This window comes from Erinaceus europaeus, chromosome 13 (genome assembly GCF_950295315.1).
Source record: "Erinaceus europaeus chromosome 13, mEriEur2.1, whole genome shotgun sequence".
Taxonomy (NCBI): Eukaryota; Metazoa; Chordata; class Mammalia; order Eulipotyphla; family Erinaceidae; genus Erinaceus; species Erinaceus europaeus.
The window spans coordinates 95259161-95272913 of NC_080174.1; the positions used below are offsets into that span (position 1 = coordinate 95259161).

Below are 13753 nucleotides of genomic sequence, written 5' to 3' on the forward strand. Positions count from 1 at the left end.
CGGCAAGCGCAGCGCGGACTCGGGAACCTCAGCCTACAAGCTGCCTCCAACCACTGTTTGACCTGTTAAAAGGAAACAAACAGCCCTCCTGAAGACGTAAGTTAACTCCTGAGGCCTCCTTGGCACTGGAAAGGGTTAACCAGGCCCTCCAGGACATGCACCTTGTTCGATTCTCCCCCTCCTCTCCGGTAAACCTTCTAATCTTTAACTCCACCCCCACAGTATTGGGGGCATTGTGGCAGAACTATGGGGTTCTCGAGTGGCTCCACACACCAGTAGGTGGAGCTCCAAGACTCCTCACTGAGATAGATGCATTAGCATTCATTGTTCGCCAAGGAAGAAATAGATCTGTGCAGGTCTTAGGGAAAGAAACGGATTTAATTATTCTTCCCTTTTCTCTCACAGATACAGAGTGGCTCATACGCCATCATTCCCGCTTTGCCATAAGCTTCGTGGGGTTTCCTGGACAAATAGATAACCATTTTCCTTCTAATAAGTTGATAGATTCTTTACCTCTTTTGCCCCTACTAGCACCTAAAGTTTTCTCTCGAGATCCTATCCCCTCTGCTCCTACAGTCTTTAATGATGGTGGAGAAAAGGGAGCTTCTGCGCTTATATATTACCCAAACAATCCCCTAAACCTCTCTTTACTGAGCTTCCTGATAATTCCCCTCAGTACAAGAACTTTATGCTGTTTTCCTTGCATTAAAAACTGTACCAGAATCCTTCAACCTTTTTTCTAACGGTGTGTATACTGTTAATTTACTTCTATGGCTGGCTCGTTCTTATGTGAAAATTGATGACAATCCACTTCCCCCTCTCTTGATTCAAATTGCCTCTACGCTCTGTTCTCGAACCCAACCACTGTATATTCAACACCTTCATTCCCACAGCCCTCTTCCTGGTTCCCTGTCTGAAGGGAATACTGCAAGCTGACCGCCTTGCCTCCACAGGAACTCTCCTAGTCTCTGTCTCTGATCCTGCTGACTTTCATTCCCTAACCCATGTTAATCTGAAAGGTCTTTGAGCTCAATTTCCCGATGTTCCTTTACCACAGTTGAAACATATCCTTGCTCTTCCTGTGCAAGACTCAAAAACACCTGCTATGCAGACTCTTGGGGTTAACCCCCAAATCTTAAAAGCTAATGCTCTTTGGAAAATCGATGTCACCCACATACCAAACTTTGGCAAACAAAAATATGTGTTTGTCTCAATTGATACCTTTTCTAAATTTATGTGGGTGACAGCTCAGATGGGAGAAAGCTCTAAAAAGCTTAAAAGCCATATGCTCTCCTGTTTTGCTGTGATGGGTTTACCTCTTCAACTGAAAACTGACAATAGGCGTGCGTTTAACAGCAAACAATTTAAAGATTTTTGTTCCCTCTGGAACATTACTCATACCACAGGCATGCCCTATAATCCACAGGGACAAGGCATTGTCGAGAGGACCCATCAAACCCTTAAGGCTCAATTAAATAAAGATAAAGGAGGAATGTACCCTCCCAACATCCAGCTAGTAAAAGCCTTAACTACATTAAATCTTTTAATATTTACAATAACTCAGACATACCTCCTATTATTCTTCACTGGCAAACACCATCTACTCTCCCATCTATTAAGGCAAAATGGAAAGACCCAATTGATAAAATTTGGAAAGGGCCTGATCCTCTATTGACCATGGGAAGAGGGTTTGCATGTGTTTTCTCACATAATTACTCTAAACTTGTCTGGGTTCCTGCCCGCCATGTCCGACAATACCCTCATGATGGCACTGCTATCCCTGAAGAACAAGAAATACTACAAGAGGACTAGATGCAGGATACATCCCAGGATCCATAATATGACATGGCAGAATCTAGAAAATCTGGCTCACAGAGCCCTCTTTCCTACCACTTCTATTGATGTCCTATGTTATGACTTTCCCGTTGTGATTTGTGAGTGAGTGTGTTGAATGACCAAAAATTTTTGTATGACCCATCTGCTCAGAGTACTCTAAATATTAAAACCATTGTCACTAACATGCGTGAACTCTCTAAGTAACCTGAGTCTGTATATAGTCCAAAGTAAAAATAGTTAAAAAATCAAAATATATATTTTAGCCAAAATTGGTCTGACGATCCTGCTGTAGAGACTGCTACGAGAGCTAACATTAGATGACCTTGAAACAAAATCATAAAGATATTTAAACCAATTATAGTCATCGAGGTATCAATTATAGTAAACCTTTAACTTGTTACAAGTTATATACTTTTTTTACAAGTAAGTGATTACCGCTATCAAGCCTTCATATGAAGAATCATCTGTTCATATGGTAAGGTATTAAACTATAAGAAGTTCCTCCATATTCAACCTATGTGAATTAACAACATTCACATATTCTTGTACACTTAACTGGTGTATCTTGTCTTGCCACCATAGGCCTGCCTTTGTCAGACAACAATTTAAAGATGTTTCCTTTTATAACATCACTCATGCCACAGACATCCCTTATTACCCCCAAAGACAAATGGCTGTTCCCCTGGACATCACATCCACTGACTGCTTCCCTTAGACTTGAAATATGATCCCACCTCTTCATACCAATGGATACATTCCCCCTTCCTTACCTGTCTACCCTTAGTTGTAGGATTCTTGCTTGTTTTATTACTTCTGCTCACAGTAGGTCCTATAATTCTTAACAAGCTCATTGCATTATTGCAGCAACAGACTGATGTCATAAAGATGCAACCTGTACAAACTCACTATCATAGGCTGGACATGGCAGAATATGGAGTTGCTGTGGAGGATTTGCCCCCCTCCATCAGAACGTCCACCATGTAGAGGGCTGGCTAGCCAATGATGGATAAGGGGAAACTAGCGCTATCCAGTCAACCTAAGACAGGGCACCTGGTACTACTGGGCAAAAAATGACCAGGTGTTCCAATGATGGGTAAGAAGGAAGGCTGATCACCAACCTAAGACAGGAACAGTCCACCGTGCCACAAAACAAAGTCCACCAAACATCAAAACATGATATAAGAAAGTGGGACATGTGAGGTGCCACATGTGCCCTCAAGGTTGCTATTGGCATGGCCATAGAGTCTTTGTTAAAAGATAAGTTCCTAGGAGTTAGGCGGTAGCACAGCAGGTTAAGCACACATGGTGCAAAGTGCAAGGATTGGCATAAAATTCCTGGATCAAGCCCCTGGCTCCCCACCTGCAGGGGGTTTCTTCATAATTGGTGAAGCAGGTCTGCAGGTGTGTCTCTTTCTATCCTCTCTGTTTTCCCTTCCTCTCTCCATTTCTCTCTGTCCTATCCAACAACCACAATATCAATAACAACAACAATAATAATTACAACAATAAAACAAGGGCAACAAAAAGCAACAAATACTTAAAAAAAAAAAAGTTCACGCTTCCCTACACCTTAGAGTCTTTTTTAAAAGATAAGTTCTTTTTTCCCGTGAATCACCCAGGACCTTCCAGATAATGGCTGATTACCATGACAAATAATAATAATAATAAACAAATAGGAAAGATACATCCCCCAATACTCAGTAGGCTAAGGCACCAAACCTCTTTTTCTAAAAAAAAAAAAAAAAAATTCAAATCAGATGGCCTGCTAAACACGAGAAGCAGATTGTTTGTGTTTCTTCCACAGGAATCCCAGAAAAAACATCTGGACCCCTGAACACTCTGACATCACTAACTAGATGGCATGACTACAGTGGCACAACCCCCGAAACCCTAGATGTCACCTGACGCGATCTGAAGAACCTGATTCACAGACTCCAAGGACAGAACTTTTTTACTGCCTGTCTGCCTTTCCTGCTTCTGCTTTGTCTGTCACGTTTTAGCGGTTCCAGCTTACTCTCTACAGAAAGCGGAATCCCAGCGGCTGACCTTCCTCATGCAGCATTTTATCCCCTGCCATTTCTCCCCCTAGTCACCTACTTTGGACTGAAACTTCTATTGGACTTGCTGGTATACCCTTTGGACACATTAGACAATTTTACAGCAGTTTCCTTCCCTTCATGTTGCTGGTTTTTCATAGACTTACCCTGAGTAGTTCATAGACTTTACAGACTGTTTCCCTGGCCATTAGATAAAAGGAAAGGGGGAGATGCTGGGTAATTGTACAGATGCAGTCACATCTGCCATGTTGTCCCCTCAGGCTACTGCTAGTTCCCGCAAGAGTTGGGACATTCTCGGAGTGCCTGTTACGGCCATGTTGTGCCCTCAGGGCATTGTCTATTTCCCCGTGATATTTGGAGTGCTTTGTTTACTCCACCCCCTCCCATTCTCACAAGAGTTATTATCCTATCCTGCAGTGCTATAGTTACTCCTCCCCCTTCTCATTCTCGCGAAAGCTGCTCCTATAAAAGTCCTTCTTCTTCTGCACCTCGCTCTCTTGCCGGCACTTCCCTTCGGTGTTTAGACACAGGATAGGTTACTGCGTGAGGCAGCCATTTTCGCTACCTTTCGGGGTGTCTCCCTCCTCCGTCAGGGTGTCCTCCAGGGGAAAGGTAACGGGCTGGTTCTTTCTCGCTCACGACAGGGGTGACACGAAGTAAAAGACACCAGGGGACTCTTAGCGTGAATCTAGAATCTGAGTCCTTAGAGTCCCAGAATCCTAGAGTCCGTTTATTGGCAAAGTGGACATGAGTTAAATAGAAAAGCAATGAAGGTAATTATTGTTGCAATATGACAGAAATTACAGGTTTCTTAACAGTCAGCATGCCCCTAAGGTAGGGGGTTGGTATGACAGGAATTGATGAGATACAAGACAGTTATTTTCCATAACACAAGCAACTTAATTATCCAAAGGTATTTGAGAGAAGCATAGGGGTTAAACCCGTAGGGTGAGACAGAGAGAAGATGGATATCAAAAGGCCATATAGTTTGGAATTTCTCTTGTCTGGAGTCTGAGGTGTGTGATGAAGTGTGTGATAAGGTATGTTCTTCTGTGATCAGGTGACTTTGAATGAGTGAATCTGTGGCCATGTGGCCTGCAGTTAATGGAGGGAAGTACTGGGGTATCTGTGGGCCTGAGAGTCAAGAAGGAAAGAACCAAGTCTGAGTTTCCCCCTTATGTTCACCTCGGTTGAGAGAGACTTACCAAGAGGTTATCTTCTCAGACCTCCATCCAAAGATGGGGGTGGTTCTCCCTAAGCTCTATCAGTCTCACACATGTTCCCAACAGCTACCTCCACGTGGCCCAACCTGCTTCTCTCGCACCCAACTTGTAGGTGCCAGCGCAAATAAAGATTTGTGTTTCCTCTTCGCCCTGGACCTCCTCTCTCTCTTCCCTGCATCGCAAAACAACAACACATCAAAATTCAGGCATACCATGTGGATGCTCATAAGAAAGATGAATCTTGGGAGTCAGGCTGTAGCGCAGTGGGTTAAGCGCAGGTGGCGCAAAGCACAAGGACCGGCATAAGGATCCTGGTTCGAACCCCGGCTCCCCACCTGCAGGGGAGTCGCTTCACAGGCGGTGAAGCAGGTCTGCAGGTGTCTATCTTTCTCTCCCCCTCTGTCTTCCCCTCCTCTCTCCGTTTCTCTCTGTCCTATCCAACAACGACGACAACGACAATAACTACAACAATAAAACAACAAGGGCAACAAAAGGGAATAAATAAAATATTTTAAAAAATCAAATCTTAAAAAAAAAAAACATGAATCTTTACAGACTAAATATAATAATGACGTTGATAAATTAGCAGCTCTTATAGGAAAAATAGGGCATGGAGATTGACAGAAAACACAGGAATAAAATTAAAGTTAAAAGGGGATTCCCAGATTAGACCCATCACACTACAGGAAATCTTAGAAGTTCATGAGTTTTTAGGGCATACCAGAAATCATGGAACACAAAAGTGGTTTAAAGATAGGAATGCTAAAGTCATTTGGCACATGGTAAAGGAAGCTATCAGGTCCTGTAAGAATTGTCCAAATGAACAAATAGATTTTCTCATAGATACCCAGGACAAACTGCAATAAAATTACATCTTTTTTTTTCTTTTGTAATTTTATTTATCTTCCCTTTTGTTTCCCTTGTTTTTTTTATTGTTGTTGTAGTTATTGTTGTAGTAGTTGATGTCATTGTTGTTGGATAGGACAGAGAAATGGAGAGAGGAGGGGAAGACAGAGAGGAGGAGAGAAAGACACCTGCAGCTCTGCTTCACCACCTGTGAAGCGACTCCCCTGCAGGTGGGGGGCCGGGTTCTCGAACCAGGATCCTCATGCCAGTCCTTGCGCTTAGCGCCACCTGCACTTAGCCCGCTGCGCTACCACCTGGCTCCCATAAAATTACATCTTTACCATACCCTACAAATAGATTGTATAGGACCCCCTAAAACAGTACAGGGACAGATATGCTTGTACAATAGTGGATATATGAACAGTTCTTGGATTAGCAAGAAGTGGCAATAGCCCCTCACAAAATCTGCTATTTTTACTTTATGCAATTGGATATCAGTAGATGGTATTCCAATTGTCATACAGTTAGCTCCTTGATCTCAAGGAACACACTTTACTGGAAAGATGATCCAACAATGGGCACAGAACTTAGGTATCATATGGGAATTTCATATGGCTTACAACCCAATAGCAGCAGGTTATGTGGAGAGATGGACTGGGGTCATTAAAGCTAAATTAATGAACAGTGAATATAAAAATCTTGAGGAAGCAGTAGTAAAGGCATCTTCTGAGTTAAACAACAGGCCTAGACTCTATAGGGACTCCCCTATTCGAGAGGCAATCAGACAAGTACCTATTTTAGAATATGTGAACCTCCCACACCAACAACTAATTAAACCAGACACTTGTCTCTACAGGGACAAGAAAACACAATCACTGGGAAAGGCTGAGATTGTGACTGAAGGTCAAGAGAACACTGCTTGGATTACTAAGGACAAGGGTGCCTTAAGGTTGGCCAAACTGGACCAAATAGCACAAGAGCATGTGCACAAGGTACATCCTAGTGTTAGTTGTTATTGTGTTTGTTATTTACCTAGGAGGCACTATTGTGCATGAGATTGCAGCTATCTGTCAGAGTATTTATTGCCGGGGGCCAGCCCCAGCAGGTTATTAGGCTTAGCCTGAAGGAGGAGGGACATCGGCAAAGAATGAAGAATGAGAGATGAGTGAGTTGATGCTGAATCAAGCTCAAGCAGACATCTGTCTTACTTAAGCAGAACTTTATTTTTATAGTCTCATAAGGCTTAGATCATTCAAACAAAAACCACCAAGTTATTGATTATTAAAACAAAAATCACCAAGGCTTTGATTATTGAAACAAAAATCACCAAGTAACAACAGCACAGGTAGGGAACACCTCCTGCTTTGTGGAACATTTACCATATGTACTAATGTTGTTCCTATTATACAATCATTTTGGCAGAAATATTCAGTCTCACAGGGCAGGTCTCAGACAAAACAATGATTACGTAAATAGACCACAGCTTCAAGCAATGGAGCAGGGGGGAGGTGGCAGCGGAATGCACAACACCAAATATGGCATATGTATGACTGGACAGCACTGAAACCCAAACAGGATATGACCAATTTACTCACTCAACCATGGGATGTACTATACTATACACCAATGAATTTCCTGACTTGTAACTTAACCCACAGAGCATGTATAGTGGATAGAGGAGCTCTTAGCCATAAGAAAGGAAATGACACAGAATATATGTATTTCAAGACTACTCATTACCCTAGGGGATGGTTAATTCCACCAAAGGGAAACCCAAAGATAACCAGAGCCCCCATGGCAGTACCCAACCTGAAATTACCTGTAACTATGATACTAACACCACATGTCACGCCAATAAAGATTACCTTTCCTCTTACAGCCTTTACAAAAATATTATATTACAAATATATTTTTGTAAAAATTGCAAAAATATTCCTAGGAGTAGCTTACAATACGCTTCCCCACAATGAATGGGAAGGAAACCTTTACTGTTCCTAGCAGCAGGAGCATTTATGGCTGGAACAATAGTTGGAGGCTAATTGGGAGGTGGTATTGCAGCCACCTTAGAGCAGACATAGCTAATTAGGAGAGACTGAATAAGGACTCAGTCAGAGGCATCCATGCATTATCTAAAACATTGGATTCTATGCATATAATTATCAATCCCATGCAGACTGAGATGAAGGCAGTGGAGGAGACTTCCCAACAAAAATACAATAGGACACTGTCATTGATAGGGGAGAATCACAATGTAGTAATGTGTCAGATGTACACTTCTACACTCCAGGAGCTAGAAAGACAACTAAATACTTTCTTTACCACTGGATTTGGGAGAAGGACTAGAGAATTTCAAACTAGACTGAACCCCGAGGGTTACTCTTGGTGTGAAGATGGAATATGGAAACCAAGTTTGCTGCAAATATTCTTGGATAATACTTACGTAGCCGATCATTACACCCAGGTTGTTCCTCAACCCTGGAGTAATGAATGGGTTATACCTGTGGACCATTTCTTGTGCACAGATCTGAATACTACTAACACATCAATGTATATACCTGTGGAGGAGTGCCTGCAATTAACACCAAACTTATTTACACATAAATGCCTCCCCGAGGTAAAATTGGCAACCACAAAATTAGCAAAGGCATTAGTGCCAAAAATGCTTTAAAATCTGGGTGACTGCACCTTTTTAATATGTACAGCTGTGCCCACTCAACTAGTGTGCACTTATTAGAATCAAATCTCCTTGGAAGAAGTAAGCATTATTTATACTTTGACAAAGGGGTGTTATATACTGACCAATTCTTTATAAGCCACAGTGCATAATACCACCCTGATCACCACTCTAAACTATGAAGAGAAGCATTATTTTGATATGACCAAACTATTTGACTTTGGATTAGACTGGGAAAATTACAACCATTTTATTAAAACCGCTAATGAAATATGGCGTATTTCCACAAGGAAAGAGAAACAGTTAAAAAGTATACATAAATGGAAAACTGAGAAACAGGAACAGTTGCTCAAGTTGCACATGAAACTGTGGGAGTATTACAACCCAACACCTTTATACACAGATCCACTAGTACAGCTATTAAGAGATGCTAATTTGGGGATATTCTGGCCCAAGCTGTGCAACTTGATTTTCTCTGTATGCATATTTGTGATTGGTGGTATTGGGTGAAACACATGTTTTGGATCACCTGTGTAATCGTTATTCTGCACTGACAGAGTTTGCATTTCAGTGTGCCACTGTTGCTGTGACTATGTGTATCAGGTCTCGAAGACATGGCAGGAAGGAAAATCCGTGGGACTCCGGGCGGAAGTGTAATCTGGGAACATGGAGTAATCAATTTTGTTTTTTCTATAATTGTTAAAAAATGCATTCTGAAGGCTTACTGTTTTGTTTCATATATACAATGTCCAATCTAGACTCTGTAGAAACATTTTTCCTAAGGAAATTCATTGCCAATTTTGTACATATAAATACAGTATTATGTTTTGGAAAACTTACTCTAACCCAGGGCCAGAAGATGAACACCAGTTGGTCACTCTAGCACTCCATCTGATATGGCATGACCCATTAAATCCTAAGAAACGTGTACACAGGGACCCAATGCTACAGACAGCAACCTGGGCAGCAGGATTGTAAGCCTGTTACACAGGTAAAGAATCATATACACAGTATTTCTTATTTTACACATGTTAATTAGGCAACCAGAGGGCACATTCACATTCCTGGAAGGAGACTGGTACTCTAGACAACCCCCACCAGACAAGGCCTATCGGCCCAAAACTTTAGAACCACACGCAGCTCGTATGATCTTAAAACCTCGTATCGAGGATTGTATTCACCAATATATAGCTCAGAGATATTGGAGGGGATGTAAAACGTTTCACCTCAGGTAAGTGCAGGCACAGTGAGCTGGTATATGGTACGACCCAGTTTTCTCTCAAGCTCCCCCTAGACCACTGGACCTTTCGGGCCTTCTAGGTCCTCGGGATCAAGGGGATGGAATGTCATAAACAAGAATATTCAAGCATTCAGGTAAGTGTCCCTTACATATACCAGATGAATAAAAAACAACCACTTCAACACAAGGGCTGAGACCTCGGACTCCTGAACAAATATGTTGTAACTTATGCCCAAACTTAGAATAGAATAATATTAATGTATAAGGAGGGTGAACCTAGTGCTGTGGCTTATGCCCAAACTTAGACTAGAATAATATTAATATATAAGATATATGAACTTAGAATAATTCTAAAGTATGTATGTGAAACAATATGTACTTGAAATAATATGTACATAACAATAAGTGTGTACTTATGACATATATAAGTAGTGTGATAATATTAAGTGGGAAAGGATTCCTCTGAGTGTGAAATGTTTAAATTGGCTGGAAATATGAGGATAAGTTGTTTCAGTTTAGAGTGTTTGTTAGAGTTAAACTGAATATTCCAGTGTGAGAATATTATTTTGAGTTTGAAATGTTAAGATGCTTATTTGAGTGATGTAACATTGTTAAAAGTAAAGTGCTAAAATACTCTTGAGTTTTAAGCAACAAAGCAAAGTGAAAGATAAAACTTAGAACCTTGGCCCCCAAGTCCTGCAGGCCTGCATAGATAAGTCCTATGCAGGATAAATGCCCTGAAATGGCCCTGCACAGGCCTAAGATAAAGTCCAGTGCAGAGCAAGCTTTATGCGGCCCCCGTAGTTCTTTGAAATGACCCTGCAGGCCAGCATAATAAAGTCTTGTGCAGGGCAAGCTAAATCCCCCGAGTTCTCTAAAATGCCCCTTACACCAGCATAAGATAAAGTCCTGTGCAGGGCAAGCCCTACATCTGTATCGCCTGATAAAGTTAGACCTACATGTCAGGAAGACCCCAACTCTCATTGGCTGGAAATGACCTAATCCACACCCCAGCTTAGCTCAGGGACAAAAGCCACGGACATTCGGACATGGATGGCAACTTTTGAACTGCCTGCTAGTCTGTAAGTTCAGAAGTCCCCATCTGGCATATCCCATGGCAATCAGCACACCAAAGGTCAGGGAGGTGTCTGCAGATACCAGCTACTTGTAACAGAACTGGAACAGATCAGGACCAGACCCAGGACCCATCCTGACCAGAACTCTGCCTGGACCAGCTTTGTTAACCTGAGGACATTTGTACTGACCTTACCTTTGCACCAACCTACCTGTATTATACTGAGGAGGTTTTTGGATACATAATTGTAATTATAAGTATCTGCTATCAGGATATTAAGATATCTAAACTGCATTTCAATAACATTTTAATGTTAGAATGTGATGTTAGAGTGTAACGTGGTGTTAGATCACCATCTAGAGTCAATAAAGGAGTACTGCAGCAGAATTCTTTACACCATTTAAGTAATTAATAGTAGGGCATTTTTCCGTCTATGTTCATCATTTTTTTTTAATATTTAATTTATTTATTCTTGAAGATAGAAAAGAAAGAACCAGACATCACTCTGGTAAATGTGCTGCCAGGGATTGAACTCAGGACCTCATGCTTGAGAATCCAACGCTTTATCCACTGTGTCATCTCCCGGACCACTATGCTCACAATTTCTAAAGCTGTGCAGAGCTCCCACATTTAGTACTAGTATTACACAAGGGTAAACTGTGTTAGAAATATTTCTAATTCTTTGTGCCTGTTTTCAAAGCAGTTTGTAAAAATTCATAGAAACTTGCACAGAAGGGTGGGAGTAGATAGCACAGTGATTATGCAGAGACTCTCATGCCTGAGGATCTGAAGTCCCAGGTTCAATCTTTACACCACCACAAGCCAGAGCTGAGCTGTGCTCTAGTAATAAAAAAGCAAGCAAGCAAGAAAGAAAGAAATTAGCACAGAAAAGGGCCATGTTCACATGAACACTAAGTATATGACCATAGCTGATGGGGGTAGATTCTGAGGGGGAAAAAAATAGGGTATATGACCATAGATGATGGGGGGGGGGGGTTTTCTGGAAAAATTAATCAGAAGAAACCGTCCAGCAACAGTTCAAAGTGTCCAAAGCTATGAAAGGACTAGAGAGCAAGTTGAAAGGACAGAGCACACAGCTGAGTTTTTTTTTTTTTACTTTTAAAATTTCTTTATTGGAGACTAATGTTTTACATTCAACAGCAAATATAATAGTTTGTACATGCATAACGTTTCTCAGTTTTCCACATAATACCACCCCCACTAGGTCCTCTGTCATCTTTTTCCAGGACCTATACTCTCCTACCCACCTCAGTCTTTTACTTTGGTGCAATACACCAATTCCAGTTCAGTGTTTTCACTACTGACTTTTTCTACTTACAGCTGACTTTTCTAAGAACGCGACAGTCTGCAAGATGGGTCATGGCAACGACCACATCTCTGTGACAACATGAGGCCGCTAACAGTGTGTTCGCGCCTCTGTGTGTCAGACACAACAGTCACTAACTGCAGTCTGAGCTCTCAGAACCACATCAGCTCAAATGCTTCTGCCTGAAGTGTCAACCAAATGACAGACTTTGACAATTATGCTAGCTATTTTTTTTTTTCAATAACTAAAGCTGTAAAATCAGCCCAATAGCTTCAAAATGACAGGTTGAGATGGTAAGATCTGGGAGCAGTGGGCTGAATCGATAGTTAAAATTCATTGGCGTTTCTACCTCTATTCACAGATCAGCTACTAATCATTTTATTTCTGCGAGCACAATCCCGGAGCCTTAGAAAATGATCACCCAACTATTACACAAATTAGGCATGCCATCACCTGGTCCCTCTCTCTCCTTCTCCCCTCTCAATTTCTCTCTCTGTCCTATCAAATTAAATAGAAAAAAAAAAAAAAAAAAAGGCCATCAGGAGCAGTGGATTCACAGTTATGAAACTAAGCCCCAACCATAACCTCGGTGACAATAAAAATACACACTCCAGGTGGCGCAAAGCACAAAGTGTGGCTTAAGGATCCTGGTTCGAGCACCTAGCTTCTCACCTTTAGGGGCGTTGCTTCACAAGGGGTGAAGCAGATCTGGAGGTGTCTATCTTTCTCTCTCCCTCCATTTCTCTCCGACCTATCCAACAATGATGACAACAACAATAAAACAAGGGGCAATGAAAGAGAATAAACAAATATAAAAAAATCTTTAAAAAATTAGACTTTAAACATACACACTCCCAGAGGGATAAAGAATATGGAAGCTTCCAGTGGAGGGCACTCTGGTGGACATGGAACTCTGGTGGTGGGAATCAAGGATGTTGTTAATCATTATTAAACCACTAATAAAATAAATACATGAGTAAATAAGTGAATGGATGACAAAACAAAAAACCCTTTAATCCAGGGAGTATTGAATTACAAAACTGTTGTATGCAGAGGGTAGGTAGCATAATGGTTCTGCAGATTCTCATTTCTGCAGCTCCAGAGTCCCAGGTTGGTGTCAGCACACCTCAGCCTAGAGCCATGCTGAGTTCTCACTGCTTTCCGACCCTCTTACCTGGCCCCTTTGAGTCCCTGGATCAGCTGTGATAGACCACAGCTAATTAAAGTCCCACCACGGGTGTTCCATTCATCACTTTTTCTTTTTTCAATTTCCCCCCATTTGTTTTTTTGTTGTTGTCATTATTGCCATTGCTCTAATTGCTGGATAGAACAGAGAGAAATGGAGAGAAGGAAAGACGGACACCTGCAGACCTGCTTCACCACCTGTGAAGCGACCCCCTACAGGTGCGGAGCCAGGGACGGGAACCTTGATCCTTATGGTGGTCCTTGAGCTTCCCGCCACGTGCGCTGAACCC

At 41.7% G+C, this 13753-nt stretch overlaps 1 pseudogene; it reads left to right on the plus strand.

The window, feature by feature from the left end:
- The window catches only part of LOC103128075 (heterogeneous nuclear ribonucleoprotein A1-like), a 150672-nt pseudogene that overhangs the window by 71805 nt on the left and 65114 nt on the right, over nt 1-13753 (plus strand).